Genomic DNA, 7365 nt, shown 5'->3' with positions numbered 1-7365 from the left:
TGGGCGTTTTCTCCCAACACTTGGAGCAACCACTTTATCCTATTCTCGTTCGTCTCAAAGAATGCGTCTTCCACCCAAGTACCCTGAACTAGTAGGCCTGAAATACGCATACAACGAACGTACATGCCTCATGAACGGGGGAATGATCTCTGAGTCAAGTTGCTTGTTCAGCAAATACCTTTTTATCCAGTGAACTTGTACTGCACCACCTCTTGTCTCTAAGCGAGGAGAGCTATGTGACTTCACTATCATTATATGACACTTTAAAAACATATATTAGCCATTCACCCTCTCTTTCACTACTAGATTTTATTATTTTCTCTTTCATTTGAAATCCCTGTCCACTTAGGGGCCAGAAGAGGAGGTTTAAATGAGAACATTATACTTGAAGTAAAGGAGATCATATTCTCTGTCATTCATTAAATATAGAATGAAATCGAATAGAATATAGAATTTAGGCCAAAGGCCAAGCGTTGGGACCTACGAGGTCATTCAGTGCTGAAGTGGAAATTGACAATATTAAGTTTTGAAAGGCGCAACAGAAAGAAAAACTTTTGCAGTTGCACTATGAATCAATAGTTAGGAGAGCTGAGAAAAGTTAGATAGAAGAAAGAAATATGACGGAGTACAGTAAGAGAGAATAGCAGCGAATATAACGAAAGACATTTGACAAAACTGTATAATTCCAGCGTCCCTTTATCGAGGTCGTCAGGTGAAATGCATCGACGAATATCACCGATATTGCGATGTGGTCATCTGCCCAACCGCTCAGCCAAATTAGCCACTTTATGTTGCACGTTCACCAAACGAGAACCCCGACATCGGTAATGACACACTTCTAAAGTTAATGACTCGGTTCCCTAGGCAACGACTCTGTTCCCAGGGAATGTCTCACTTCCCAGGGAATGTCCACTCCCAGGGAATGTATTCACGCCCAGGGAATGACTTTCATTCCAAGGTAATGATAATAACTCACTTCCCAAGGTAACGATCACCTTAGGTCGTTCACTTCCCAGGTGATGACTCGGTTCCAAGATAATGACTCCGTTCACTGACGGAGTCAGTTCATGACTCAGACATTTCCTCACCCCAAGAACGACCAAGAATCAAAGTGAGTCGTTCATTGCTGCACTTAGGAATTAAAAATTAGATCCATAGGCCTATTCAGGTGGGGGGAAGGATGTATGTATGTATGTATATAATTAAACCCTTTAATAAATATATTAAAAAGACACGTAAAATAAGAAGAGCACAGAATGAATCACTGTAATTCAACGAATATTGTACATCTCTCCGAAGTACAATTGTCGAAACAGTTTATTCATTACTCTGTAATATGACTGTAATCATAAGCAGCAGCAATTGGCCTATGTTATAATAATAGAAAATTAAAAGAAATTATTTTCAAACACTTACACTTTTCCCAGTTCATTAGAGACACGAGACAACAGATAATAAATTATTTTACAATTATTTATTAAAAAAAAAAAAAAAAAAAAACCTGAAATGAGACATTTTCAAACCGGTCGATTTTCACCTAAATATTTCACACTGGACATTGCATTTGAAATGCTCTCTCAATTAAGGACTTTTTTTTTTTCTTTCTTTTTAAGCTTTTTAGGGGGTTGTGGGGAGGGGGGAGGGGTGGGGGGAGGGGGCCACTTGAAACCATTGCCTTCTCGGTTGGCTGTTGGAGAATCAATAATTCAGGGGCTTCGTCTCTCATTCCTTTTCATTTCGCTTTTACAGAAAGATTCCTTTTCGGTCCAGCTACGGCCTTTGGACATTCGTTCGCTGAGTAAATTCTGATACACACACACATACATACATACATATGCCTGTATGTATATATGTATGTATTTATACATAGGTACACTCACATTAAACTATGACCCCTAAATATAGACCGAATGAAGCTAGTGACCCCATCGAAGCTATGATTCCATGAATTCTTCCCCCTTTTCAGATCAAGAACATTAAAAAATAATAATGGAAAAAGCAGCCATCTGGTCATTTCGACTCCTGAGCAAATACTGCAGTTGGAAAAGGCTTACGGGATATTAGGAAAACAACTCCCTACTGAATGCTGTTGTAGATGGGACGTGAGCAAAGGATTTCTGTTAATGTTTGAAGTGGAAACTGCATTTGTTTTTAACTTCGCTAAAATATGTACGCTCGCTTTTGTTCGACTCGGAATTGAATTTCCTTTTTCTTTTGTCATTTCTTTGCCCTTCATTAATCATATTCAGATGTGTCAGTCAGAGAGAGAGAGAGAGAGAGAGAGAGAGAGAGAGAGAGACATCGTATATACCTCTACATAGCCTGGTGGAAACGCAAACTATCTATTATATAACACCACAAACCTGAACTGAAGCGATTGAGTGACTGAGCGGAATATGAATATTTGCATAAAAGTGACTCTCCCGGATTTGTCTGATAACTGTAAAAGTTATAAAGTAAAAATAAAAAAAAGGAGAGGTGAAACTACACCGTGAAAACGGTTCCGTGAAATCCTTACTAAATGTCTATTGGGTTCCGGCCATGAGAGAGAGAGGTCCAGACTTTTTTTTTTAAGAGCGATGCAGATGTTCTGATGATGGAGATTCGCTCTCTCTCTCTCTCTCTCTCTCTCTCTCTCTCTCTCTCTCTCTCTCTGTCCGTTGGATCATTCATGATATACTCACTGTTATGGATCATTCCAGCTACGAATCAGACAGAAAGAAACGAGCGTCCAGACCTCTCTCTGGGGAAGTACACAAATCATCAGATGAACCAGGATGGTGTGTTTATGTATATGTACGTATTTGTGTGTGTGTGTTCAGCGCTGAAAGGGAAATTGAGAGTAAAAGGGTTGAAAGGCGTAACAGGCGGAGAAAATTTTGCAATTGATCTATGAATCAATTGTCATGAGGAAGTTGAGGAAAGTAAGAAGGGAAGAGAGAGAATATGAAAGGAGGAATGGTAAAAGGGATGAAAGGGGTCGCGTCTAGGGGCCCAAGAGACACTGCAAATTACCTTTAACTAATGCCGACAGTGCACCACGTGAGGTGCACTGGTGGCTATACCCTCCCCAACCCCGAGCGGCGACTGCTGATGCAATTGGGTGGCATTTATGAATGATGACAGCGCAGTGTTATTGAAAATAAAAGTTAAAATTATAAATAAAAATCAAAATTAGAAATGAAAATCAAAATTAAAAATCAAACTAAAATAATGATAAAATCTAAATTAATGATAAAATTTCAAATTAAAAATAAATCTTGAAATTTAAAATAAAATTTCAAATTAGAAATAAACATTAACATGCTCTGTTGTCGTCATTTCATCTTCACAAAAGATTCAATTTCCGCACAGAATATTATTAAAAACTCAAGTTTTTATTATATAATAAAATCTAAAACAAATTAAAAAAAAAAATATTCCACGACAATTGGCAGCAGTTGCATGCTTGCTAGCACTGAAATCGAGTGAACAAATTTATTCCATTTCAACATTCAACAACAACATAGGAAGCAATTGCAAGGCAGCCTTTATGCACCGCCCACAAACACATGAAGGAGCCACATGGGCGTCTCTCCTTAAACACGTATCTCATCCTACGCATCCTGGAGGAAGCCTCGGGAGTCCTTCTGGAACAAGAGACGAAGGACCCCCTCCAACCTCCCCCGAAAGGACTCTGTGTTGGGGGGAAGCGAGTATAGGAAAGAAAAGAAGGATAGCCTCCTTCATTCTCATGGGAGCAGTAAAGAACAAAGTGCTCGAAGAGAGAGAGAGAGAGAGAGAGAGAGAGAGAGAGAGAGAGAGAGAGAGAGAGAGAGAGAGAGAGAGAGAGAAACTTCCCTGCTATACTGAAATGAAACGAAAGAAAGGTGATCAAACTGAAATTGCATTTTCAGATATGTGAGCAAATACGTTGTTAAAATAGTCATTATGATTGTAGGAGAAGCTAACATATTTATTATCATATGCAGGAGGGGAGGAAAGTTGAAATAAAACGCAGAAAATGATACAGTAGGAAATTGAATTGAAATTGAATATCTAGATACGTGAGCACATATAATATGATTATAGTTAATATCACTATATCTTAAGTAAGATGCCATTCAAGAACTTGGAAACCTTCGTATGTAGGAGGGGACGAAATAAGATGGAATTTCAATTAAAACCAGAAAATAATCCAAGAGGAGCCGAGAGGGAGCCAAGGGGAATGTTTCCTTCATAAGTGGAATCATGAAAGTATTTGAAGACAACTGTTTCTCCTTCTCCTTCCCCGTTGCTCCTCTTTGTCACGTTTCCGACTGAATTGCAAATTTATCTGGGAGGAAGGTCACGAACATCAAACATCTCCCGTTTTATTCTTCTGCTACTTCGTTGCATCACCAGTCGCCTACCGATTTGCACAGAGGCTCAGAAATGGACGTCTCTTGAGATGAAATTTAGACGGCATACAGACTTTTTATTTTGTCATTATATATATATATATATATATATATATATATATATATATATATATATATATATATATATAAACTCCAAACAGCGTAACATACAAGTAAGGATAAAATTCCAGTGTTCCTTATAAGGTACATTTGATTCGACTTACATTTCCAAGAAATTTCACGTCCAATTTTTCGACTCGATGAAAATTATTCATAATTTCCTCTTCAAACATCCATTTTTACCAATCCCTATATATATATATATATATATATATATATATATATATATATATATATATATATATATATATATATATATATACATTAATAACTGTTGTAGCCAGGAAGGCAGACATATGTCAGTCAAACATCTGCCAAAACAAATTGTTTATGAGGTGAGGATTTAGGGAATTTGGAAAACAAAAACCTCTGCCGGAAGCGACCTCCAGATAAATCTCGACCTTTGAGAGTTGGAGGTTCAGACGAAGAGAATTTAGGCCAGAGGCCAAGCGCTGGGACCTATGAGGTCATTCAGCGCTGAAACGGAAACTAAGCAAGGTCTTTCAATTGAAAGACAAGGCCGCTGCCCACTAAGGCATACAAGTCATAAACGATGTTGGACCCTAAGTACCTATTGTACCTAAGGCTTCACCCGGGGCAGGTTAACTATCTTGTCTTTCCATTGAAAGGCCTGAGTTCGATCTTGATGTGATTCTGAAATTATATGTATGTATAATCAGTGGCGTTCCTGAGGGGAGCGAGCGAAGGGGGCTGTTTGAAATTGCCCCCCGGGCCCCAAAGTGAGGGAGGGGCCCCAAAATGCGAAATTTAACCATTGCTGCCATGACAGGACCAGCTAAATCCAGTGGCCCCAAAATGGTCAAGGACCCCATTTATATTTGGGCCCCAATTTACAATTTTGTGAACAAAACTGTAACAAAAAATGTTATGTAAAAGAAATAGGGGTCGCCAGGGACCCCTTCCCAATCGTAGAGCCCATTATAGACCTTCTCATACGGATCTGAGGAGGAAGGGTAACGTTGATTCGGGTAAGGGCAGGGCCGATCTAAGGCGATTGATTACTGCGTATAGGGGTCCTAATTATATCCTCTGAGGGCCCCTTAATGGCCCCATTTGCCCAGATAATACACATTCAAATGATTAAATGAATCTGGCCTTCTGCTTAACCCAGGGACCCGGTGAAGGGTGCTTGGGCCAACTCTGGGTACCGGGATTAGGGCAAGAAATGTCAGTGTCATGTGAGGGAGAGGGAGAGAGAATTATGAATAATATATAGCTAAGTCTGAAATTTGCATTTACAAGGGCCTTCAAAATGATCCTACAATCGTTCGCCTCCCACCCCATAATAAGGGCCCCAAATGGGACTGTGGCCCTTGGGCCCCAAAATGTCTAGGAACGCCCTTGTATGTATATATATATAAACTCTAAACCTCAGAATGTTCAACTTGAAAGAGAGGGAAAGACGTCCACAACCACATCCCCGAACCCACTTCGCCGTTCAGCCACCTGATGCAGATCAAAATTCAGCGCCTAAGAGGAATCTCTCTTTCTCCGTCAGGCAAAATACCCGGTCACGATATCGAAGCTAATTCTGGAACAAAAGTCATTTCCAGGTTTATGATAATAGCTAAAAATGATGCACGAGGAAAAAAATAAATAAATAAAGTGATTTTTGCGTATAAACTATGGCCGAGTGTATCTGGAAACATTGGGATTCGATAGTCGTCATCAAATCTGGGGATTAATCCGATTGTTTTCTCTTCTCTATGAAAGAAAACTTGGGAATTCTGAAAGCGAATATCAAAAGAGCAAAAAGATTTAGACAAATAATTGAATCTGTTTGTTTCGTAAGATTCTGTATCTGTGGTTGTAATTGTTATGGAACCATTTTCAGAGGTGTTATTATGTGGTGTGAGAAATAGGTACGTAGTTGCTTATGCTTATGCTTGTCCCTTTATGTACAAATTCCTCAAGATATATTTTTTTCTCTTATATATATATTATTATATATATATATATATATATATATATATATATATATATATGTGTGTGTGTGTGTGTGTGTGTGGTGTGTGTGTATAAAATGCATTTATGTTGTGTATGTGTGTAAGTGTACGTATAATATTACAGAAACATTTCATAAGCGATCTCTGTGACAGAAGGGGGAAATCAACTAAAAAGGTAGACCTCCTTATCTACGACAAAAGCAGATGAACAAGAACAGAAATATAAGGTTCTTTATAATTATTATTATTATTATTTATTATTATTATTATTATTATTAGTATTATTATTTATTATTACACCATTACAGCCATGGACTTTGATCCATAGACTACAATAGCCACAATACAAAAGATAAAACCACAACCCAAGAATTGGACAACAGAATTATGTTACAAGGTACACATACAACCTTCAATGACCTAGTTATCTAAAACAGCATTTCAAGACGTTATTCCCCCCCCCCCCCCCCACAACCTTTCAACCATGCAAACATAAATATAAACTTCAAGCGTTTTGGAAACGGGACCATATCCAATTCCATCAGACACGTAGAGGTAAACAAGAAACGAAAGTTGCAACTTTTACTGAGAACTGAATGAAAGGGTCACTTTCTCTCTGGCTCTGAAACTCTCTGGGGAAAGTCACAGTAACTTGAATAGCGATCCTGAATTGACTTTGTGAGGACCAGCCAAAATATATAAATCGAATTGAATTTAGCCCAAAGGCCAAGTGCTGGGACCTTTGAGGTCATTCAGCGCTGCAAGGGAAACAAAGTAGAAATGTTAGAAAGGCGTAACAGGAGGAAAACCTTTTGCTGTTCTACTATGAATCAATAAAAAGTGGAAATGAAATGGAAGAAAGAGAATATGAACGGATGCACAGTAAAAGCAATGAAAGG

Source organism: Macrobrachium nipponense, chromosome 34 (genome assembly GCF_015104395.2).
Source record: "Macrobrachium nipponense isolate FS-2020 chromosome 34, ASM1510439v2, whole genome shotgun sequence".
In the NCBI taxonomy this organism is placed as follows: Eukaryota; Metazoa; Arthropoda; class Malacostraca; order Decapoda; family Palaemonidae; genus Macrobrachium; species Macrobrachium nipponense.
Note: the sequence above shows the minus strand (reverse complement) of the source record.